The sequence below is a fragment of the Salmo trutta genome, chromosome 33, assembly GCF_901001165.1.
Source record: "Salmo trutta chromosome 33, fSalTru1.1, whole genome shotgun sequence".
In the NCBI taxonomy this organism is placed as follows: domain Eukaryota; kingdom Metazoa; phylum Chordata; class Actinopteri; order Salmoniformes; family Salmonidae; genus Salmo; species Salmo trutta.
In genome coordinates this window covers 273,892-300,134 of record NC_042989.1, presented here as the reverse complement: position 1 = coordinate 300,134, position 26,243 = coordinate 273,892, and the positions used below count along the sequence as shown (strand labels likewise).

Sequence of the window (26,243 nt, the reverse complement as noted above, 5' to 3'; positions counted from 1 at the left end):
ATGGCCGAGCAGCAACACACAAGCACACAAGCCTAAGATCACCATCCGCAATGCCAAGTGTCGGCCCGGAGTGGTGTAAAGCTCGCCACCATTGGACACTGGAGCAGTAGAAACATGTACTCTGGAGTGATGAATCACGCTTCACCATCTGGCAATCCGACAGACACATCTGGGTTTGGTGGACGCCTAGAGAACGCTACCTGCCCAAATGCATAGAGCCAACTGTAAAGTTTGGTGGATGAGGAATAATGGTCTGGGGCTGCTTTTCATGGTTTGGGCTAGGCCCCTTAGTTCCAATGAAGGGAAATCCTAACACTATAGTTGTTCAAAGGTAAGTCAAAAGGTGGTTTATGCAGCTGCTGCAAGTTCTTCTTCCAATGAGGAAATAAGTTGCTCTGTCACCTAGTTCAGTTGTTCACTTTTAGCTCTTCCCAAAGTCCTACCTTGCAGTTTCCAGTTCGTAAAACTGATTCATAACGATTACTGGCGAAGGGGAGGTCTGCTTACGAGTCAATGGTGGGAAATGGCAAATGGACCGAAACGTTAGGAAAACAGGGTTTTATGGAATTAGAGAGCGGAAACATCCCGGGGAGAGAAAAAGTTGGGATTATGAAAACATGGCCAGAAAGACAGCGATAGTAAACAAAGTGGGGCTGCCAAGCAATGGCGCGATGATGTTCTTCCCCTTATGTGCGCAGCTGGTTTATGAGACAGTAAGCAATTATTCCCCACTTGTCTCCCAGACTCTGACACAGGCTGGAGAATTTAACTTCTCCCTCTTAGGTGGCTTTAGAAATAGCCATGTGGAAAACTTTAAGACCCTGTAGTAAAAGCAACAGTAACAAAAGCCTCTTGCCAAGCCTCTTAGCATCTCGTCTGGCATCCGTCGTCTTTGAAACATTTCCAGCAGTGAGTTTTCCACAGGGACAAAGCAATATTAACAAGTTAGCGCCCAACCCTATGTCCAATTCCTGGTTGCCATTAAACTCTTGCCTTTAATGTATTCTTATTACTGTACCATATCATCAGGTGTGTGTGTGCTGGTGAATTTCTCAGGAAAACCAATGATTGAGGTGATATGTTTGTTCCTAGATTGTGTTGGTGTATTAAGCCCATGTAAAATGCTCTGTCTTCCAACTACTCAGAACTTAACTCACAGACGACTGCTAAGCCACTTAATTTTGAATTTGTATAAGGATATTGAATTTGAATTGAAGAAATGTTTTTTTATTTGTAATGCACAAATTGAATCATTTAATTCATAAATTCATCTTGGATTTCATGATTTGAAACTGAATTGAATGAATATAACTGAATATTCAAATTCAATATTTATATATTCAGTTTCAATACGGTAGATATTGCATTCATTGTCTGTGTATAAAGTTGACAATCTATAATTTCAAGAACAGTTGAAGTCAGAAGTATACATACACTTAGATTACGTCATTAAAACATGTTTTTCAACCACTCCAAAAAAGCCTTGTTAAAACCTCTCTAGGGTATGTGGGACGAAATCGTCCCACCTACTCAACAGCCAGTGGAATCCCGTGGCGCGTTATTCAAATACCTTAGAAATGCTATTACTTCAATTTCTCGAACATATGACTATTTTACACCATTTTAAAGACAAGACTCTCGTTAATCTAACCACACTTTCCGATTCCAAAAAGGCTTTACAACGAAAGCAAAACATTAGATTATGTCAGCAGAGTACCCAGCCAGAAATAATCAGACACCCATTTTTCAAGCTAGCATATAATGTCACATAAACCCAAACCACAGCTAAATGCAGCACTAACCTTTGATGATCTTCATCAGATGACACTCCTAGGACATTATGTTATACAATACATGCATGTTTTGTTCAATCAAGTTCATATTTATATCAAAAACCAGCTTTTTACATTAGCATGTGACGTTCAGAACTAGCATACCCACCGCAAACTTCCGGTGAATTTACTAAATTACTCACGATAAACGTTCACAAAAAACATAAATTATTTTAAGAATTATAAATACAGAACTCCTTTATGCAATCGCTATGTCCGATTTTAAAATAGCTTTTCGGCAAAAGCACATTTTGCAATATTCTGAGTAGATAGCCCAGCCATCACGGGCTAGCTATTTTGACACCCACCAAGTTTGGCCCTCACCAAACTCCGATTTACTATTAGAAAAATGTGATTACCTTTGCTGTTCTTCGTCAGAATGCCCTCCCAGGACTTCTACTTCAATAACAAATGTTGGTTTGGTTCAAAATAATCCATAGTTATGTTCAAATATCCTCTGTTTTGTTTGTGCGTTCAAGACACTATCCGAAGGGTGACGCGCCCGACGCGTTTTGTGAAAAAAAAAATCTAAATATTCCATTACCGTACTTCGAAGCATGTCAACCGCTGTTTAAAATCAATTTTTATGCGATTTTTCTCGTAAAAAAGCGATAATATTCTGACCGGGAAACCCTGTTTTCGTTCAAAGACGAAAAAATAAAAACATGGTTATGCCTCGTGCACGCGCCTCAGTCTCATTGTTCTCAGATCGACCACTATCCAAATGCGCTGTTTTTCAGCCAGGGGCTCCAAAGGCATCATTCAGCGTTTTGCCGCCTTCTGAGAGCCTATGGGAGCCGTAGGAAGTGTCACGTTACAGCAGAGATCCTCAGTTTTCAATAAAGAGAGTGTAGAAGCCCAAGAAATGGTCAGAGAGGGCACTTCCTGTAAGGAATCTTCTCAGGTTTTTGCCTGCCATATGAGTTCTGTTATACTCACAGACACCATTCAAACAGTTTTAGAAACTTTAGGGTGTTTTCTATCCAAAGCCAATAATTATATGCATATTCTAGTTTCTTGGCAGTAGTAATAACCAGATTAAATCGGGTTCGTTTTTTATCCGGCCGTGCAAATACTGCCCCCTATCCCCAACAGGTTTTAACAAACTATAGTTTTGGCAAGTCAGTCAGGACATCTACCTTGTGCATGACACAAGTAATTTTTCCAACAATTGTTTACAGATGGATAATTTCACTTATAATTCACTGTATCACAATTCCAGTGGGTCAGAAGTTTACATACACTAAGTTGACTGTGCCTTTAAACAGCTTGGAAAATTCCAGAAAATGATGTCATGGCTTTAGAAGCTTCTGATAGGCTAATTGACATAATTTGAGTCAATTGGAGGTATACCTGTGGATATATTTCAAGGCTTAGCTTCAAACTCAGCGCCTCTTTGCTTGACATCATGGGAAAATCAAAAGAAATCAGCCACAACCTCAGAAAAAAACATTGTGGATCTCCACAAGTCTGGTTCATCCTTGGGAGTAATTTCCAAATGCCTGAAGGTACCACGTTCATCTGTACAAACAATAGTACACAAGTATAAACACCATGGGACTACGCAGCCGTCATACCACTCAGGAAGGAGACGCGTTCTGTCTCCTAGAGATTAATGTACTTTAATGTACTTTGGTGCGATAAGTGCAAAATCAATCCCAGAACAGTAGAAAAGGACCTTGTGAAGATTCTGGAGGAAACAGGTACAAAAGTATCTATATCCACAGTAAAACGAGTCCTATATTGACATAACCTGAAAGGCCTCTCAGCAAGGAAGAAGCCACTGCTCTAAAACCGCCCCAAAAAAGCCAGACTACAGTTTGCAACTGCACACGGGGACAAAGATCACACTTTTTTGAGAAATGTCCTCTGGTCTGATGAAACAAAAATAGAACTGTTTGGCCATAATGACCACTGTTATGTTTGGAGGAAAAAGGGGGAGGCTTGCAAGCCGAAGAACACCATCCCAACCGTGAAGCACGGGGGTGGCAGCATCATGTTGTGGGGGTGCTTTGCTGCAGGCGCGACTGGTGCACTTCACAAAATAGATGGCATCATGAGGAAGAAAATTATGTGGATATATTGAAGCAACATCTCAAGACATCAGTCAGGAAGTTAAAGCTTGGTTGCAAATGGGTCTTCCAAATGGGCAATGACCCCAAGCATACTTCCAAAGTTGTATGTAAACTTCTGACTTCAACTGTATAGTACCAATCAAAAGTTGACACACCTACCCTTCCAAGGGATTTTCTTAATTTTGACTCTACATTGTAGAATAATAGTGAAGACATCAAAACTATTAAATAACACACATGGAATCATGTAATAACGCAAAAAGTGTTCAACAAATCAAAATATATTTTATATTTTAGTGTGCCTTGTTAAAAGTTAATTTGTGGAATGTGTTTTAGCCAATCAGTTGTGTTGTGACAAGGTAGGGGTGGTATTCAGAAGATGGTATTTTACCAAATAGGGCTAAGTCCATATAATGGCAAGAACAGCTCAAATAAGCAAAGCGAAACGACTATCCATCATTACTTTACATGAAGGTCAGTCAATCCAGAAAATAACTTTGAATGTTTCTTCAAGTCTAGTCGCAAAAACCATCAAGTGCTATGATGAAACTGGCTCTCATGAGGACCGCCACAGGAAAGGAAGACCAAGAGTTACCTCTGCTGCAGAGGAAACGTTCATTAGATTTACCAGCCTCAGAAATTGCAGCCCAACAACTCCATTCATATTAAACAGCCTACCTGTTAGTTGATCATTCTAGCCTACTCCTTTTGATTTAGCAGACTTAATCCGTAATTAATTCAATTTTGCATTGATTAGAAATCTCCCACTTCACTTGCTACACATGGAGCCTGACTAACACCGCTTTGATCTTGGATTGACCGACAATAACAACAAGCTACAGGTGTGAAATGGATGTGCCTACCAGTGCGTAGTTTTTAATGGGACGTACTCATAAAAACTGTCATAAAGCATGTAATGGTCTATCGTTGTAGGCTATGTAGCAATGTCACATAGATTCTTGTATTTAATTTTAGATAAAGCCTTGTCATTGTTAAAATAGGCCCATTTTTTTGAATGAAAAATGTATATCCCAGGTAATCAAATACTAACATCTGTTCGGATATTTGAATACGCCCATCCCTACTAGCAACCTGCAATAGAAAGTTCCAGGGATTGCTGTATGTGTTTGTGAGTCTAAACATCTGAGTGGCTTAGCATCTGAGCAATCTAAGCTCATCATGCAACAATCTTAGAATATTTTTTACTGAATGTATAAGGAAACCATTTCTAAGCAATCTGATGGGATTAGTTACTGACTCATTGCCAATTGCAAATTAGCCTGGTGCAATCAACATTTTTTTGCAGAAGGGCGGGATATGCAGGCCAGCACATACAGAAGAAGCGATTACACAATGCACCAACGCCTTTTCAACAGAACACTGGATGTCATGGGATCAATATGGCTGTTGACTCATCCTCACATATCAATACCAGGACTTGAGTTCTAGATAAAAGGGCGTCAAAACAACAGAATGGCCCAAGGATGTGGACAGCAAACCAGAGCCATCTGCCTTCTAATGCTCACCACACAATCTGTCTGAGCAGTAACTTGAGTGAGTCGTTCACACTAGACCAGGGTGAGGAAACAGAGCTGTGGGGAATTGTGGGAAATGAGTGAGGTGTGGGAAATGAGTGAGTTGGGGAATTGTACTCACCAGGAGTTCCGAGGGTTCTGGCAGGAATTCCGTGTCCTCCCCAAATATGAAGTCTGGAGGCAGTTCTGGATCCTGTGCATTGAATATGATGTCCCCTGAGAAAGAACAGAATTATCACGTCAGCTTTGTCACAGCTTTCACACAACAAGTTAAGGAATTCAATTCAGACCACCATAGCAATGTTTACTACTCGAGCAGCGAGCACACACAAACACTTCTTATAAAAAATAAGAAGTTGATTCTACAGAAGATGGGGAAAATGTATATACCACAATGCTGATTCAACTGAATTAAGACCTTAGGTCAACACAATCAGGCCTACTTTGATTCTAGCTGATGCGATAAGGTACCATTGATGACCACATGCATCAACATTCACACGCTCCTGGCTATTAGTCCAATCACTCTGTTATTTAACACTCTGTATTAAAGTAAGCTGTGATGAAATGGACCTGTTATGAACATGTTATGTACTGTTATGAAAGAATGAGAACATGTGATTACAGGTGCACACTTGTTCAGAAACATCATCATGATGCACAAGGAACAACACACATTCCACTAACAACCAAACTGCCCATTTACAGTAAGACTTAAACATTTAAAATGCTAAATTTGCCATAGTCAGTATTGGCACAGAATAGTCAATATTGCTATACAGAATTTAACCTGTTGGGGCTAGGGGGAAGTATTTACACGGCCGGATAAAAAACGTACCCGATTTAATCTGGTTACTAATCCTACCCAGTAACTAGAATATGCATATACTTATTATATATGGATAGAAAACACCCTAAAGTTTCAGTGGTCAAACAGTGGCCTGTTTGACCATTTATTTGCTTTCTTTGACATCTCTTCCAAAAACTCAGGATCTCTGCTGTTACGTGACACTTCACACGTCTCCAATGGGGTCTCAGAGCCCGGGAAAAACCTGAATGACGTAATTCAAAGCCCTGGCTGAAACACACGAGAGCTTTTGCTAAGTGGTCTATCAGAGGACAAAGGCTTAGGCGCGTGACCTGCCCCGCCGCCGTCTTTCCCTCTGTTTACAGACAGGCAGATTCCCGATCGGAATATTATCGCTTTTCTACAAGATAAATTGCATAAAAATTTATTTTAAACAGCGGTTGACATGCTTCGAAGTACGGTAATGGAATATTTAGAATTTTTTTGTCACGTTCTGTGCCATGCGCACGACCGTGATTTACCATTCTGATAGTGTCTAGAACGCACGAACAAAACGTCGCTGATGGAACATAACGATGGATTATTTGGGACCAAACCTACATTTGTTATTGAAGTAGAAGTCCTGGGAGTGCATTCTGACGAAGAACAGGAAAGGTAAGACCATTTTTCTTATAGGAAATATGATTTTGATGAAGGCTAAACTTGCCGGGTGTCTAAATAGCTAGCCCGTGATGGCTGGGCTATGTACTTAGAATATTGCAAAATGTGCTTCATCCGAAAAGCTATTTTAAAATCGGACATATCGAGTGCATAGAGGAGTTCTGTATCTATAATTCTTAAAATAATTGTTATGCTTTTTGTGAATGTTTATCGTGAGTAATTTAGTAAATTGTTAGTAAATTCCCCGGAAGTTTGCGGGGGGTATGCTTTTTCTGAACGTCACATGCTAATGTAAAAAGCTGTTTTTTTATATAAATATGAACTTGATTGAACAGACATGCATGTATTGTATAACATAATGTCCTAGGTGTGTCATCTGATGAAGATCATCAAAGGTTAGTGCTGCATTTAGCTGTGGTTTGGGTTTTTGTGACATTATATGCTAGCTTGAAAAATGGGTGTCTGATTATTTCTGGCTGGGTACTCCGCTGACATAATCTAATGTTTTGCTTTCGTTGTAAAGCCTTTTTGAAATCGGACAGTGTGGTTAGATTAACGAGAGTCTTGTCTTTAAATAGCTGTAAAATAGTCATATGTTTGAGAAATTGAAGTAATAGCATTTCAAACGTTTTGAAAATCGCGCCACAGGATTCAACTGGCTGTTACGTAGGTGGGACGATTTGGTGCCACCTAGCCCATAGAGGTTAACAGAGTAGTGGGATTGAATAGGCTAGAACTTGGTCAATATCCAGCTCCAAAAGTCTTGGGACAGTGACAAATGTTGTTGTTTTGGCTCTGCATACCAGCACTTTGGATTTGAAATTATACAATGACTATGAGGTTAAAGACCGTCAGCTTTAATTTGAGGGTATTTTCATCCATATCGGGTGAACCGTTTCCCCCCCATTTTACAAAAAGTATTGGAACAAATTCACTTGCATATTAAAGTAGTAAAAAGCTTAGTATTTGCTACCATGACTCATCATTATTCACAATTCATTCAGGACAATCCATAATCATGGTAGCATCCACATTAATGTAGAAGTGTTTAGAAATATATTATATATTTTATTTACAATAAAAGTGACGACAAAATTATTTACCATTCATTTCTATTGGGCAAAATCATCTGAAACACAACCAAAACAAACAGTAAATGTATCCAACAAATTTGTAGTCACACAAGCTTGATCTAGTCATCGCGTGCTATGAATATGGGACCAAAAACTTTTTACTACTTTAATACACATACAGTGCCTTCAGAAAGTATTCACATCCCTTGATTTTTTCCACATTTTGTTGTGTTACAGCCCGAATGTATGTCACTGGCCTACACACACACACACACTAATGTCAAAGTATGTTTTTTTCAATATTTTTACAAATGGATTAAAAATGAAAAGCTGAAATGTCTTGAAACAATAAATATTCAACCCCTTTGTCATGGCAAGCCTAAATAGATTCAGGTGTACAAATTTGCTTAACAAGTCACATAATAAGTTGCATGGGCTCACTCCATGTGCAATAATAGTGTTTAACATGATTTTTGAATGACTACCTCATCTCTGTACCCCACAAAGACCAGGGAGATTTTCCAATGTTCGTAGAGGGGCACCTATTGATAGACTGAATATCCCTTTGAGCAAGGTGAAGTTATTAATTACACTTTGGATGGTGTATCAATACACCCAGTCACTATAAAGATACAGGCATCCTTCCTAATTCAGTTGCCGAAGAGGAAGGAAAGTGCTCAGAGATTTCACCATGAGGCCAATGGGGAGTTTAAAAAAGTTAAAGAGTTTAATGGCTGTAATAGGAAAAAACTGAGGATAGATCAACAGCATTGTAGTAACTCCACAATACTAACCTAATTGACAATGTGAAAAGAAGAAGGGAGCCTGTACAGAATACAAATATTCCAAAACCTGCATCCTAAGCAAGGTACTAAAGTAATACTGCAAAAAATGTGGCAAAGGAATTAATATTTTGTCCTGAATACAAAGTAGTGTGTTTGGGGCAAATCCAATACAACACATTACTGAGTACCACTCTTCATAATTTCAAGCATAGCGGTGGCTGCATCATGTTATGGGTATGCTTGTAATCGTTAACCTGATAGGGCTAGGGGGCAGTATTTACACGGCCGGATAAAAAAACGTACCCGATTAAATCTGGTTATTACTACTGCCCAGAAACTAGAATATGCATATAATTATTGGCTTTGGATAGAAAACACCCTAAAGTTTCTAAAACTGTTTGAATGGTGTCTGTGAGTATAACAGAACTCATATGGCAGGCAAACACCTGAGAAGATTCCTTACAGGAAGTGGCCTGTCTGACCATTTCTTGCCCTCCTTGATCATCTCTATCCAAAACAGGGGATCTCTGCTGTTACGTGACACTTCCTACGGCTCCCATAGGCTCTCAGAACCCGGGAAAAACCTGAATGATGTAATTCCAGGCGCTGGCTGAAACACACTAGCGCTTTTGGCAAGTGCTCTATCAGAGGGCCATCAGACTGAGGCTCGTGCATGAGGCGATCCCATGCTTTTACTTTCGCTCTCTTTGTATTAAAAAACGATTTCCCGGTCGGAATATTATCGCTTTTTTACGAGAAAAATGGCATAAAAATTGATTTTAAACAGCGGTTGACATGCTTCGAAGTACGGTAATGGAATATTTAGAATTTTTTTGTCACGAAATGCGTCGTGCTCTTCACCCTTCTTTACCATTCGGATAGTGTCTTGAACGCACGAACAAAACAGAGGATATTTGGATATAACTATGGATTATTTGGGACCAACCCAACATTTGTTATTGAAGTAGAAGTCCTGGGAGTGCATTCTGACGAAGAACACCAAAGGTAATAACATTTTTCTTCTAGTAAATCTGACTTTGGTGAGTGCTAAACTTGCTGGGTGTCTAAATAGCTAGCCCTGTGATGCCGGGCTATCTACTCAGAATATTGCAAAATGTGCTTTCACCGAAAAGCTATTTTAAAATCGGACATATCGAGTGCATAGAGGAGTTCTGTATCTATAATTCTTAAAATAATTGTTATGCTTTTTGTGAACGTTTATCGTGAGTAATTTAGTAAATTTTTTGTAAATTCACCGGAAGTTTGCGGGGGGTATGCTAGTTCTGAACGTCACATGCTAATGTAAAAAGCTGGTTTTTGATATAAATATGAACTTGATTGAACAAAACATGCATGCATTGTATAACATAATGTCCTAGGTGTGTCATCTGATGAAGATCATCAAAGGTTAGTGCTGTATTTAGCTGTGGTTTGGGTTTTTGTGACATATGCTAGCTTGAAAAATGGGTGTCTGATTATTTCTGGCTGGGTACTCTGCTGACATAATCTAATGTTTTGCTTTCGTTGTAAAGCCTTTTTGGAATCGGAAAGTGTGGTTAGATTAACGAGAGTCTTGTCTTTAAAATGGTGTAAAATAGTCATATGTTTGAGAAATTGAAGTAATAGCATTTCTAAGGTATTTGAATAACGCGCCACGGGATTCCACTGGCTGTTGAGTAGGTGGGACGATTACGTCCCACATACCCTAGAGAGGTTTTAACAAGGCTTTTTTGGAGTGGTTGAAAAACAAGTTTTAATGACGTAATCTAAGTGTATGTATACTTCTGACTTCAACTGTTCTTGAAATTATAGATTGAAATTGAAGTAATAGCATTTCTAAGGTATTTGAATAACGCGCCACAGGATTCCATTGGCTGTTACGTAGGTGGGACGATTTCGTCCCGCCGACCCTAGAGAGGTTAAGGACTGGGGAGTTTTTCCGGATAAAAGAGATACACAGAATGGAGTGAAGCACAGGCAAAATCCTAGAGGAAAACCTGGTTCAATCTGCTTTCCATCAGACACTGGAAGATGAATTCACATTTCAGCAGGACAATAACCTAAAACACACGGCCAGATCAACATTGGAGCTGCTTACCAAGAAGACAGTAATGTTCCTGAGTGGCCGAGTTACAGTTTGACTTAAATTTACTGGTTGACTAGCAATGATCGAAAACCAATTTGACAGAGCTTGAAGAATTTTGTAAAGAATAAATGGACAAATGTTGCACAATCCAGGTGTGAAAAGATCTTAGAGACTTACTCAGAAAAATTCACCTCTCAAGTGTTCAAATACTTTTGAGCTCACTGTAGTTCAGAATGTTCAGATGTTACACAATTCTATTTCCGTCCGCGCAGAGTGTTTTGGCAGAGGGGGAGAAGAGCCAAACATACACATGGCAGTATTTTTCCAGACAGGAGTTTTTTTTCTTTTTTTTGACCTTTATTTAACCAGGTAGGCTAGTTGAGAACAAGTTCTCATTTGCAACTGCGACCTGGCCAAGATAAAGCGTAGCAATTCGACACACACAACAACACAGAGTTACACATGGAATAAACAAAACATACAGTCAATAATACAGTAGAACAAAGTAAAACAAAAAGCTATATACAGTGAGTGCAAATGAGGTAAGTTAAGGCAATAAATAGGCCATGGTGGCGAAGTAATTACAATATAGCAATTAAAACACTGGAATGGTAGATATGAAGAAGATGAATGTGCAAGTAGAGATACTGGGGTGCAAAGGAGCAAAATAAATAAATAAATACAGTATGGGGATGAGGTAGGTAGATAGATGGGCTGTTTACAGATGGGCTATGTACAGGTGCAGTGATCTGCTCTGACAGCTGGTGCTTAAAGCAAGTGAGGGAGATATGAGTCTCAAAAAGGTATCAAAAAGGTAGGAGGGGATTTGCTGTTCTGGTTAGTGTTAATTGGCTTATTTCACTGTAGAGCCTCTAGCCCTGCTCATTATACCTTATCCAACCTCTCAGTTCCTCCACCCACACATGCTATGACATCTTCTGGTTTCAATGATGTTTCTAGAGACAATATCTCTCTCATCATTTACTAATTGCCTAGGTTTACCTCCACTGTATTCACATCCCACCATACCTTTGTCTGTACATTATACCTTAAAGCTATTTTATCGCCCCCAGAAACCTGCTCCTTTTTCTCTCTATTCTGGACGTCACAGACGACCAATTCTTATAGCTTTCAGCCGTACCCTCATACTCATCCTTCTCTGCTCCTCTGGGGATGTAGAAGTGAATCCAGGCCCTGCAGTGCCTGGCTCCACTCCTACTCCCCAGGCGCTCTCTTTTGATGACTTCTGTAACCGTAATAGCCTTGGTTTCATGCATGTTAACATCAGAAGCCTCCTCCCTAAGTTTGTTTTATTCACTGCTTTAGCACACTCTGCCAACCCGGATGTCCTAGCTGTGTCTGAATCCTGGCTTAGGAAGTCCACCAAAAACTCTGAAATCTTCATCCCGAACTACAACGTTTTCAGACAAGATAGAACGACCAAAGGGGGCGGTGTTGCAATCTACTGCAGAGATAGCCTGCAGAGTTCTGTCCTGCTATCCAGGTCTGTACCCAAACAATTTGAACTTCTACTTTTAAAAATCCAACTCTCTAAAAACAAGTCTCTCACCGTTGCCGCCTGCTATAGACCCCCCTCGGCACCTAGCTGTGCTCTGGACACCATATGTGAACTGATTGCCCCCCATCTATCTTCAGAGCTCGTGCTACTAGGTGACCTAAACTGGGACATGCTTAACACCCCAGCCATCCTACAATCCAAGCTTGATGCCCTCAATCTCACACAAATTATTAATAAACCCACCAGGTACAACCCCAAAGCCGCAAACACTGGCACCCTCATAGATATCATCCTAACCAACGTGCCCTCTAAATACACCTCTGCTGTTTTCAACCAAGATCTCAGCGATCACTGCCTCATTGCCTGCACCCGTAATGGGTCAGCGGTCAAACGACCTCCACTCATCACTGTCAAACGCTCCCTGAAACACTTCAGCGAGAAGGCCTTTCTAATCGACCTGGCCCTGGTATCCTGGAAGGATATTGACCTCATCCCGTCAGTAGAGGATGCCTGGTTATTTTTTTTAAATGCCTTCCTCACCATCTTAAATAAGCATGCCCTTTTCAAGAAATTTAGAACCAGGAACAGATATAGCCCTTGGTTCTCCCCAGACCTGACTGCCCTTAACCAACGCAAAAATATCCTGTGGCGTTCTGCATTAGCATCGAACTGCCCCCGCGATATGCAACTTTTCAGAGAAGTTAGAAACCAATACACACAGGCAGTTAGAAAAGCCAAGGCTAGCTTTTTCAAACAGAAATTTGCTTCCTGCAACTCAAACTCTAAAAAGTTCTGGGACATTGTAAAGTCCATGGAGAATAAGAACACCTCCTCCCAACTGCCCACTGCACTGAGGATAGGAAACTCTGTCACCACCAATAAGCCCACTATAACTGAGAATTTCAATAAGCATTTTTCTACGGCTGGCCATGCTTTCCACCTGGCTACCCCTACTGCATTCAACAGCACTGCACCCCCCACAGCTACTCGCCCAAGCCTCCCCCATTTCTCCTTCTCCCAAATCCATTCAGCTGATGTTCTGAAAGAGCTGCAAAATCTGGAACCCTACAAATCAGCTGGGCTTGACAATCTGGACCCTTTCTTTCTAAAATTATCTGCCGAAATTATTGCAACCCCTATTACTAGCCTGTTCAACCTCTCTTTCGTGTCGTCTGAAATTCCCATAGATTGGAAAGCAGCTGCTGTCATCCCCCTCTTCAAAGGAGGTGACACTCTTGACCCAAATTGCTACAGACCTATATCCATCCTACCCTACCCTAAGGTCTTCGAAAGCCAAGTCAACAAACAGATTACCGACCATTTCGAATGCCACCGCACGCTCTCCGCTATGCAATCTGGTTTCAGAGCTGGTCATGGGTGCACCTCAGCCACACTCAAGGTCCTAAATGACATCGTAACCGCCATCGATAAGAAACAATACTGTGCTGCCGTATTCATTGACCTGGCCAAAGCTTTTGACTCTGTTAATCACCACATCCTCATCGGCAGACTCAGTAGCCTTGGTTTCTCAAACGATTGCGTCGCCTGGTTCACCAACTACTTCTCTGATAGAGTTCAGTGTGTCTAATTGGAGGGCCTGCTGTCCGGACCTCTGGCAGTCTCTATGGGGGTACCACAGGGTTCAATTCTTGGGCCAACTATTTTCTCTGTATACATCAATGATGTCACTCTTGCTGCTGGTGAATCTCTGATCCACCTCTACGCAGACGACACCATTCTGTATACTTCTGGCCCTTCTTTGGACACTGTTTTCACAACCCTCCAGACGAGCTTCAATGCCATACAACTCTCCTTCCGTGGTCTCCAACTGCTCCTAAATACAAGTAAAACTAAATGCATGCTCTTCAACCGATCACTGCCTGCACCTGCCCGCCTGTCCAGCATCACTTCTCTGGACGGTTCTGACTTAGAATTTGTGGACAACTACAAATACCTAGGTGTCTGGTTAGACTGTAAACTCTCCTTCCAGACTCACATCAAACATCTCCAATCCAAAGTTAAATCTAGAATTGGCTTCCAATTTCGCAACAAAGCATCCTTCACTCATTCTGCCAAACATACCCTCGTAAAACTGACCATCCTACCAATCCTCGACTTCGGCGATGTCATTTACAAAATAGCCTCCAATACCCTACTCAACAAGCTGGATGCAGTCTATCACAGTGCCATCTGTTTTGTCACCAAAGCCCCCTATAACTACCCACCACTGCGACCTGTACGCTCTCGTTGGCTGGCCTTCGCTTCATAATTGTCGCCAAACACATTGCCTCCAGGTCATCTACAAGACCCTGCTAGGTAAAGTCCCCCCTTATCTCCGCTCACTGGTCACCATAGCAGCACCCACCTGTAGCACGCGCTCCAGCAGGTATATCTCTCTGGTCACCCCTAAAGCCAACTCCTCCTTTGGTCATCTCTCCTTCCAGTTCTCTGCTGCCAATGACTGGAACGAACTACAAAAATCTCTGAAACTGGAAACACTTATCTCCCTCACTAGCTTTAAGCACCAGCTGTCAGAGCAGCTCACAGATCACTGCACCTGTACATAGCCCATCTATAATTTAGCCCAAACTACTACCTTTTCCCCTACTGTATTTATTTATTTTGCTCCTTTGCACCATATTATTTATATTTTAAGTTTGAACTTTCTTCAAATAACAAATCTACCATTCCAGTGTTTTACTTGCTATACTGTATTTACTCTGCCACCATGGCCTTTTTTGCCTTTACCTCCCTTATCTCACATCATTTGCTCACATTGTATATAGTCTTATTTTTCTACTGTATCATTAATTGTATGTTGTTTTACTCTATGTGTAACTCTGTGTTTTTGTATGTTGTCGAACTGCTTTGCTTTATCTTGGCCAGGTCGCAATTGTAAATGAGAACTTGTTCTCAACTTGCCTACCTGGTTAAATAAAGGTGAAATAAATAAAAAATAAATAAAACATTTGCCATAAATCTGTCAAAATGTCTGGAAGCCAGTCAAAATACTTGTTGGACCAATATACTGGCACACACCCTGACCGGAGGGAGCTGTAGAGGGACTGGAGTAGGGGGGGTTACCATTTTGCACTAGACCACCTGTACAAGTAGGACTATATATGGAGAACATCATGAGAACATCATACACAGTCCATAGTGTGTGTGTGTGCATGCATGCCTGCTAGGGTAACCTCCCCCCAGGCGTTAATGACTAAGTAGACAAATGTTACGGTGGTCAAAAATCCTAGCCTCCACATCACACATTCTAACAGCTACGTTGGTGAGGCTCTGGAGAGAGCTTGCTCTAACGGCACAGCTTGTCTTTGGTTGTGTGCGGTGCCACCACGCTCTTGCACACTATCAGCAGGCAGGTCAAAACACTGGCAAGGACCCCGAGGCCTTGCATCCTTGACTAAACAAACAGTCTCCCTCGGGCAAAAGAGCAGGAAACAGTGAGCAATATTTTTATTTAAATAGGCAAGTCAGTTAAGAACAAATTCCTATTTACAATGACGGCCTAGACGGGCCAAACCGGACGACGCTGGGCCAATTGAGCACTGCCCTATGGGACTCCCAATCACGGCCGGTTATGATACAGCCTGGATTCGAACAAGGGCATCTGTAGTGATGCCTCTAGCACTGAGATGCAGTGCCTTAGACCGCTGCGCCACAACAAGTACTGAAGTTTCAGGCGCTGCCAGACTCCCAGAAACTGGGTCTGTAAAGTACTCTGTCTATTTTATTTGATTAGAGGCACTTTGGAAATGATGCCAGGTACATTCAATCTATTTAATACCACATTTATTTGCACACAAATAAACTTGATCTTCAGACAAAAATATTGAAACAATGAAAAAGGATACACATACAAAAAGGCTTATGGATGCCTATTCAAATGTAGGATTACTCAAAAGACAAAAAAACAGATAATGAGAAGCAGGCCTAGTAAAAATTAATTGGAAAAATAATATTGCTCAACATATACTGGATATTTTAAAACACTTTTGTATTTATCCAACAGTACACTCATTTTATTTCAGTGTTTTATGAGGAGGAAAAACACTGATGATCTAGACATACTGTAAAAATATTGGGGCAAGGGAAGTACCCATATCCAGTTTTAGTGAATTGAATACAAAAAAACTACACTATCAATTAAATCCCCAAATTACACTATGCTATAGTATGATAAAGGGCACAGAATAACCTGTATCAGCCAGATGGAATCACTTTGTGACATAGTCCCATACTGACTGATTCAGTATTCACATTTTACTAAGTCATGATCTTAAATCTCTTGCCAAAGTCTCAATGAAATGGTTAAGCATCTGTTCGAATGACTTGTCAGTAAGTCGTCATCCAACCACAAAACCAGAAATGCCAAACCAACTCACATAGCTGGCTCGCTCCTCATCTCCTGCTATTTTTGATGTGAGTGATTAAGTGGGAGGCAGATGCAGCTGAGGGAGTTGTGAAATCAAAACCAGGAAACAATTTGCCTCAGTAACTCTGTTTTTCCACACATTGACCTGCAGCAAGGTGGTAAATAATAGTCTATACTTCTCTACAGTATTTGTTTGACTTGAGCAATAGGTTCTACCTGTTGTGGCTATTTGCGTTTTAGGCTTATAACCTTTTCATTCACACATGCCAAACACAAAAACTTCAGTGCTGGTTTTAAAAACTATTCTTATAAAAATATAATTTAACCTTTTACTGTGTGTGTGTGTGTGTGTGTGTGTGTGTGTGTGAGAGAGAGAGACTCACAGCCATTCCAGGAACACCAAATTAAGATCATTCCCGCATGAGATATAATCATTTAAAAACATCTTGTGGCACATGAAGGCATTTTTGGAGCCAAGCTCATAAGGAAAGACTCAAATGTGGGACTTCTCTCAAAGGAGAGGTTTGTTTTATGCAATTCCAGTAAGATAAACACTATGTTTATTGGGGTATCAGCAAAATAGTGGCTGCAAGTGTTCAAATGTTCCATACTTTCATAAGCACTGAGAAAAAGGGTGGCAGGTATCCACTATTAGATAACCTAGCGGTTAGAGCATTGGGCCAGGTTCGAATCTCCGAGCTGACTTGGCAAAAATGGCGATCTGGCAATGAGCAAGACACTTAACCCTAATTGCTCAAATAATGGCTTATCCCATGACGTGACCCCATTGTACTAGGGTGTCTCAGGGGGAGTGAGATATGCAAAAAACACATTTGCATTTCATCACACACACTTGTACAGGCTACACACTTGTGAAACAGGACAAATAAGCACCCCCTATTTGACCTTTTGAGTTAAACTAAACTTTACCCTTGTGCGGTGCTCAGGTCTGTGGGACCCATTTTCAATGTTTACTAAAAGAAAAATTATACAATCGATAACTTTTCAACCTGAGACTCATTGGCCTTTACTCATTTTCTGTGAAGAACATGTAAAATAATACATTTTCACCTTTCACACTATGCACCCCTTCACATTTATACTACATATGTGGTGTTCGCGTCCACTGGACCCAGGGGTAATAAAAGTGTGGAAAAGTATGTGTGTGTAGGTGAAAACAAAAATTTCACAAAAACATTTGCTGTGTGCCTCCTCCCTGGGCCTGCTGTTTCAACATAGCACCAATAACCTGTCTGTCTCCCTGCCTGTCTCTCGCTTTTCTCGCACTCTTTAACCTTTGTAGTGTGTGAAACTACACAATGTCTTGCGGGAACCTGCACAATGTTATTATAATACATTATTTCGATACATTGTAAAAACAAAAAACTGTATTTTCCCCACACTCTACCCTAGCCAGGTGCAAATTGCGGGAGGGACACAACAAATAAATAGCTTTGCATGTGTGGCTCCTTAACACAATCAATCAGTATGGCAAAAACAATCTCTGCTCAGAGGGCCTTAAAAAAATGTTTTGCAGAGAGAGAAGCTAGTGTGGAAAGAGGGTCTTCCACTTTGGAAGATGAAGAATTTTCTGAATATGAGGATCATGTCTCTGTCAAGTCAGAGTCCGACAGTGAGTTGGAAGAAGAGGATGAGATTGACCCTCCGCCAGCCCCAGGACCAGCCCATCAGCAACCATCAGCTGCCTGCAGGAGGAGAAATATTGATGTAAAAAAACATTTGTTGAAATGTAATGGTCTTCTTGCCCAAGGAATGAGCCACCCTGCATGGCTACCAATGTGATAAGGATGCAAACCAGGGCCAACACGGATGGCGTTTACTCATGTGCAGGACATAAAGTCTTCTTCTGAACTATTTATCCCAGACACCACGCAGAAAATCATTCTGGCCTTTTAGAGGGAAGGCGTGTTTTTAGAGAGAGATGGAAGGAGATTGAAAAAACTCATTTACATGCATACTTTGGTGTTCTTATCCTTGCTGTTATTTTCAGATCCAATGGGGAATCTACAGTATCCCTTTGGGATGCAGAAACTGTCAGATAACTTTTCAATGCAACAACGTCTCTGGATATCTTCCACATTATTTCCAGGATTATCCGCTTTGATAACGGAGACACCAGACCAGCTCGGCGGCAGAGACAAGCTATCTGCAATCAGGTCAGTGTGGGATGATCGCCTTCCCCTGTTTTACAACACTGGGCCCAACGCTACTGTCAATGAGCAGCTTATGCCATTTAGGGGCCGATGCCCCTTCAGGCAGTACATACCGTCTAAACCAGCAAAATATGGAATCAAGATCTGGGCTGCCTGTGACGCTACTTCATCAAATGCGTGGAACTTGGAAGTGTATACGGCGAAGCCAGATGGAGGAGCCCCTGAGATGAACCAACGGATCCGGGTTGTCCTGGAAGTAACACTGGGACTCCGTGGCCACATCACCACGAGTACTTTTTTACTTTGCACAAGCTGGGACAGGAGATCCTCAAGAGGAAGCTGACGATGGTTGGAACTGTACGAAAAAACAAGCCAGAACCCCCACCTCAGCTGTTGAATACACAGAACAGGCCTATCAATTCCTCTAGTTTGTGTTCACGGCCAACACGTCCCTAGTGTCCTACGCGCCAAAGAAAGGCAAAAATGTGGTACTCATGAGTACGCTGCATAGGGATGGGAGAATGTGGCCAGGAATATCAAAAACAGAAATCATAATGGATTGCAATGCCACAAAAGGAGGGGTGGACAATTCAGACAAGCTGGTGACTGGCAACAGCTGCAAAAGAAGAACCCTACGCTGGCCACTTGTGATATTCTTCAACATCTTGGACATCTCAGCGTACAACGCATTTGTCATCTGGATGGCGTTGAACCCAGATTGGAACAGAGGGAAGCTCCAGAGGAGACGCCTCTTTCTCGAGGAGCTGGGCAAGGCATTGGTAAGAACTCAAATCCAGAGGAGGCAACATTCCCAAGGACCCCAGCTTCTGCAGCAATCGTGAGGAGGATTCAGGAGGAGGATGCTGGTGCCCCATCCGCCCGACCCACAGAACCAACAACTCCAATATCGGAAGTAAGTGTGAGTGATGTTGCACGTGTGTCTGACTCTCCTACCTTGGCCTGCTGTAACTATATATGTGAGCGAGTGAGATGTTAGTAAAATTCTTGAACTAAGTGTTTTCATCATTCTAGATTGCAGCCGGTAGCAACAAGAATAAGCGCTGTGTTGTGTGTGGACCCAAGAAGGACAGGAAAACACAGTACACATGCATCAAGTGCAAGAAATACATTTGCAACACACACACATTCTGACGAAGAACACCAAAGGTAATCAAACTTTTCTAATAGTAAATCGGAGTTTGGTGAAGGCTAAACTTGCTGGGTGTCTAAATAGCTAGCCCTGTGATGCCGGGCTATGTACTTAGAATATTGCAAAATGTGCTTTCACCAAAAAGCCATTTTAAAATCGGACATATCGAGTGCATAGAGGAGTTCTGTATCTATAATTCTTAAAATAATTGTTATGCTTTTTGTGAACGTTTATCGTGAGTAATTTAGTAAATTGTTAGTAAATTCCCCGGAAGTTTGCGGGGGGTATGCTAGTTCTGAACGTCACATGCTAATGTAAAAAGCTGTTTTTTTATATAAATATGAACTTGATTGAACAAAACATGCATGTATTGTATAACATAATGTCCTAGGTGTGTCATCTGATGAAGATCATCAAAGGTTAGTGCTGCATTTAGCTGTCTTCTGGGTTTTTGTGACATTATATGCTAGCTTGAAAAATGGGTGTCTGATTATTTCTGGCTGGGTACTCTGCTGACATAATCTAATGTTTTGCTTTCGTTGTAAAGCCTTTTTGAAATCGGACAGTGTGGTTAGATTAACAAGAGTCTTGTCTTTAAATAGTTGTAAAATAGTCATATGTTTGAGAAATTGAAGTAATAGCATTTCTAAGGTATTTGAAAATCGCGCCACAGGATTCAACTGGCTGTTACGTAGGTGGGACGATTTGGTGCCACCTAGCCCAGAGAGGTTAATGCAGCTGGTGGCCACACCAGATACTGACTGTTACTTTGATTTTGACCCCCCCTTTGTTCAGGGACACATTATTCCATTTCTGTTAGTCACGTCTGTGGAACTTGTTCAGCTTATGTCTCAGTTGTTGGATCTTGTTATGTTCATACAAATATTTACATGTTAAGTTTGATGAAAATAAACGCAGTTGACAGTGAGATGACGTTTCTTTTTTGCTGAGATCATGTATGTATATACAGTTGAAGTCGGAAGTTTACATACACCTTAGCCAAATACATTTCAACTCAGTTTTTCACAATTCCTGACATTTAATCCTAGTACAAAATCCCTGTTTTAGGTCAGTTAGGATCACCACTTGATTTTAAGAATGTGAAATGTCCAAATAATAGTAGAGAGATTGATTTATTTCAGCTTTTATTTCTTTCATCACATTCCCAGTAGGTCAGAAGTTTACATACACTCAATTAGTATTTGATAGCATTGCCTTTACATTGTTTAACTTGGGTCAAACGTTTTAGGTAGCCTTCCACAAGCTTCCCACAAAAGGTTGGGTGAATTTTGGCCCATTCCTCCTGACAGAGCTGGTGTAACAGTCAGGTTTGTAGGCCTCCTTGCTCGCACACGCTTTTTCAGTTCTGCCCACAAATGTTCTACAGGATTGAGGTGAGGGCTTTGTGATGGCCACTTCAATACCTTAACTTTATTGTCCTTAAGCCATTTTGCCACAACTTTGGAAGTATGCTTGGGGCCATTGTCCGTTTGGAAGACCCATTTGCGAGCAAGCTTTAACTTCCTGACTGATGTCTTGAGATGTTGCTTCAATATATCCACATAATTTTACTTCCTCAAGATGCCATCTATTTTGTGAAGTGCACCAGTCCCTCCTGCAGCAAAGAACCCCCACAACATGATGCTGCCATCCCCCGTGCTTTACGGTTGGGATGGTGTTCTTCGGCTTGCAAGCCTCCCCCTTTTTCCTCCAAACATAACAATGGTCATTATAGCCAAACAGTTCTATTTTTGTTTCATCAGACCAGAGGACATTTCTCCAAAAAGCACAATCCTTGTCCCCATGTGCAGTTGCAAACCATAGTCTGGCTTTTTTTATGGAGCCGTAGCTTCTTCCTTGCTGAGCGGCCTTTCAGGTTACGTCTATATAGGACTCGTTTTACTGTGGATATAGATACTTTTGTTCCGGTTTCCTCCAGCATCTTCACAAGGTCCTTTGCTGTTGTTCTGGGATTGATTTGCACTTTTCACACCAAAGTACGTTCATCTCTAGGAGACAGAACACGTCTCCTTCCTGAGCGGTATGATGGCTGCGTGGGCCCATGGTGTTTATACTTGCGTACTATTGTTTGTGCAGATGAATGTGGTACCTTCAGGCATTTGGAAATTGCTCCCAAGGATGAACAACTTGTGGAGGTCTACAATTTTTTTCTGAGGTCTTGGCTTATTTCTTTAGATTTTCCCATGATGTCAAGCAAAGAGGCACTGAGTTTGAAGGTAGGCCTTGAAATACATCCACAGGTACACCTCCAATTGACTCAAATGATGTCAAATCAACCTATCAGAAGCTTCTAAAGCCATGACATCATTTTCTGGAATTTTCCAAGCTGTTTAAAGGGACAGTCAACTTGGTGTATGTAAACTTCTGACCCAATGGAATTGTGACACAGTGAATTATAATTGAAATAGTGAATTATAAGTGAAATAATCTGTCTGTAAACAATTGTTGGAAAAATTACTTGTGTCATGCACAAGGTAGATGTCCTGACTGACTTGCCAGAACTATAGTTTGTTAACAAGAAATTCGTGGAGTGGTTGAAACACGAGTTTAAATGACTCCAACCTAAGTGTATGTAAACTTCCGACTTCAACTGTACCTGGCTAAAAGAGAAGTAATATAATATTTATTGTTTACAGAAAACTCCTGCTATAGCTTTAGATTAAGTTGTATGGAAAATGCCTTCGGAAAGTATTCAGACCCCTTGACTTTTTCCACATTTTGTTACGTTACAGCCTTATTTTAAAATGTTCCTCAGCAATTTACACACAATACCCCAAAATTACAAAAGTGAAAACAGGATTTTAGAATTGTTTGCAAATGTATAAGTATTCAGAACCTTTGCTGAGAGACTCGAAATTGAGCTCAGGTGCACCCTGTTTCCATTGGTCATCCTTAAGATGTTTCTACAACTTGATTGGAGTCCACCTGTGGCAAATTCAATTGATTGGTCATGATTTGGAAAGAGTTGACAGTGCATATCAGAGCAAAAACCAAGACATGAGGTCGAAGGAATTGACGGTAGAGATCCGAGACAGGATTGTGTCGAGGCAAGATCTGGGGAAGGGTACCAAAACATTTCTGCAACATTGAAGGTCCCCAAGAACACAGTGGCCTCCATCATTCTTAAATGGAAGAAGTTTAGAACCACCAAGACTCTTCCTAGAGCTGGCCGCTCGGCCAAACTAGGCAATCGGGGGAGAATGGCCTTGGTTAGTGAGGTGACCAAAAACCCAGTGGTCAGTCTAACAGAGCTCTAGAGTTCCTCTGTGGAGATGGGAGAACCTTCCAGAAGGACAACTCTCTGCAGCACTCCACCAATTAGGCCTTTATGGTAGAGTGGCCAGACGGAAGCAACTCCTCAGCAAAAGGCACGACAGCCCGCTTGGAGAGTGCCAAAAGGCACCTAAAGACTCTGACCATGAGAAACATGACAGGTCTGATGAAACCAAGATTTCACTATTTGGCCTGAATGCCAAGCGTCACATGTGAAGGAAACCTGGCACCATCCTTACGGTGAAGCATGATGATGGCAGCATCATGTTGTGGGGATGTTTTTCAGCAGAAAGGACTGGGAGACTAGTCAGGATCGAGGGAAAGATGAATGGAGCAAAGTACAGAGAGATCCTTGATGAAAACCTGCTCCAGAGCACTCAGGACCTCACACTGGAGCAAAGGTTCACCTTCCAACAGGACAACGACCTGTTGGACACAACCAGGACAACACAGGAGTGGCTTCAGGAAAAGTCAGAACTACTACTTCAAGGTCTCAGAGCGAGTGACGTCACCGATTGAAACGCTATTAGCGCGCACCACCGCTAACTAGCTAGCCATTTCACATCGGTTACACAAGCTTAGTCTGATGATGCTGTGACACACCGCCCCAGACCATGACGGACTCTCCACCTCCAAATCGATCCCGCTCCAGAGTACAGGCCTCAGAGCAAAGCTCATTCCTTCGACGATAAACACGAATCCAACCATCACCCCTGGTGAGACAAAACCGCGACTCGTCAGTGAAGAGCACTTTTTGTCAGTCCTTATCTGGTCCAGCGACGGTGGGTTTGTGCCCATAGACGACATTGTTGCCAGTGATGTCTGGTGAGGACCTGCCTTACAACAGGCCTACAAACCCTCAGTCTGCCTCTCTCAGCCTATTGCGGACAGTCTGAGCACTGTTGGAGGGATTGTGCGTTCCTGGTGTAACTCGGGCAGTTGTTGTTCCCATCCTGTACCTGTCCCGCAGGTGCTATGTTCGAAAGTACCGATCCTGTGCAGGTGTTGTTACACGTGGTCTGCCACTGCGAGGACGATCAGCTGTCCGTCCAGTCTCCCTGTAGCGCTGTCTTACAGTACGGACATTGCATTTTATTGCCCTGGCCACATCTGCAGTCCTCATGCCTCCTTGCAGCATGCCTAAGGCATGTTCACGCAGATGAGCAGGGACCCTGCACATCTTTCTTTTGGTGTTTTTCAGAGTCAGTAGAAAGGGCTCTTTAGTGTCCTAAGTTTTCATAACTGTGACCTTAACAACCGTTCCACAGGTGCATGTTCATTAATTGTTTATGGTTTAAACCCTTTCCAATAAAGATCTGTGAAGTTATTTGGATTTTTACTAATTATCTTTAAAAGACAGGGTCCTGAAAAAGGGACGTTTCTTTCTTTGCTGAGTTTACATAGACTTGAAATCACTGGCCACTTTAATCAATGGAACACTAGTCACTTTAATCATGTGTACATATTTTTCATTACTCATCTCATTTGTATATACTGTATTCTACTGTATCTTAGTCTAGACTGCTCTGACATTGCTTGTCCATGTATTTATATATTCTTAACTCCATTCCTTTACTTATATTTATGTGTATTGTTGAGAAATTGATAGATATTACTGCACTGTTGGAGCTAGAAACACAAGCATTTCACTACACCCGCAATAACATCTGCTAAACACGTGTTTGTGACCAACAGAATTTGATTTGATGTGTGCCTCAATAGTCTTCAATGGTACCCTTTGATCTTATCCTCCTCTTAATCTATACTGACAAAACTGGACAGGTGAAAGCTAACACATATCCACCATATTTCTTTCACCGATCCTATTCTTTCAAATTAGTGTAGATGAAACGGAGGATATAACTGAGAAGCCACTTCAAACTATTGAAATGCACCCAATAGTTTTATATCGAAGTATCACAGACAGAAATTGAGCAGAAGAACTCACCCAGTCTTGAGGTCCGTGATGCGAAGGCAGATCGTGGAATCAAGGCCCACTCGACCATTCCGCACCACACTGCACAGCAATGGGCGCAGCACAGGTGAGATGCTGTTCAGTGCACGCTCAGGGGACATGTTGTTCATCTTTCACACCCAGGTTCTCTGGAAACAGCCAAAGAAAGTCAGCAAAAGGGCATGACATCATTAGACCAGTAACGTTAGACCCACTATTCTATTCACAATGCATTGATAGCTACAAGACATATATTACTGAGAGAATGCTCTTGACTTGTAACAGTTTGACATTTGGCTAGCTAGCCTATTATTTCTGCAAGCTGTATATTGATTCATGAGTTAACATTACTGAGTTGTTGACAGACAGACATTTCCAACACTAGCAATATGCGAAACATAGCTAGCAACTAGAAGAGCATATTTCTGCTAGCTCTGGTCAAATGAATGACACCGTTAATATGTTCACTAAGGTTAGTTAAACTTTTATTTGGTGTTGTCGGAAGTAGCTAACTTATTGTTTCCATAAGCAGTAGTAAAAAAAAAAACTTAAATAATTAGCTAGCAAGCTTGCTACATTAATGACTGACAAAGTCAAACGTTAGCTCAAAACGGGGGGGACTACATTTGTCTTACTGTCTTGGAAATCCGAAAATGTTCACGTTGAAATTCAATGTTTACAGCAAATATTTCATGTTTTTGGGGTCCTTTTCGGACCTCAAAGTGCATAGCTGGTCTTGCTTTTGCCGGTCTACAAAAGGTTTACTTCCATCATGCAAATATTCTCCTTGTTTGTTGTGTTTTAATAATTCTAGAGAATAGAGATGCTATTGAGTTATTTTTATTCAAAACAAATAAGCCATTATACGTCTTTTTTAAATATGTAGCCAGGCAGTTAGCTACTGTGCTAGC

The 26,243-nt window shown here is 41.4% G+C and overlaps 1 pseudogene; it reads right to left on the bottom strand.

Annotated features, from left to right (window-relative positions):
- LOC115172184 (BRISC and BRCA1-A complex member 2-like) overlaps nt 1–26,037 on the bottom strand; it is a 157,311-nt pseudogene extending 131,274 nt beyond the window's left edge.
- Between the last annotated feature and the right edge of the window lie 206 nt (nt 26,038–26,243).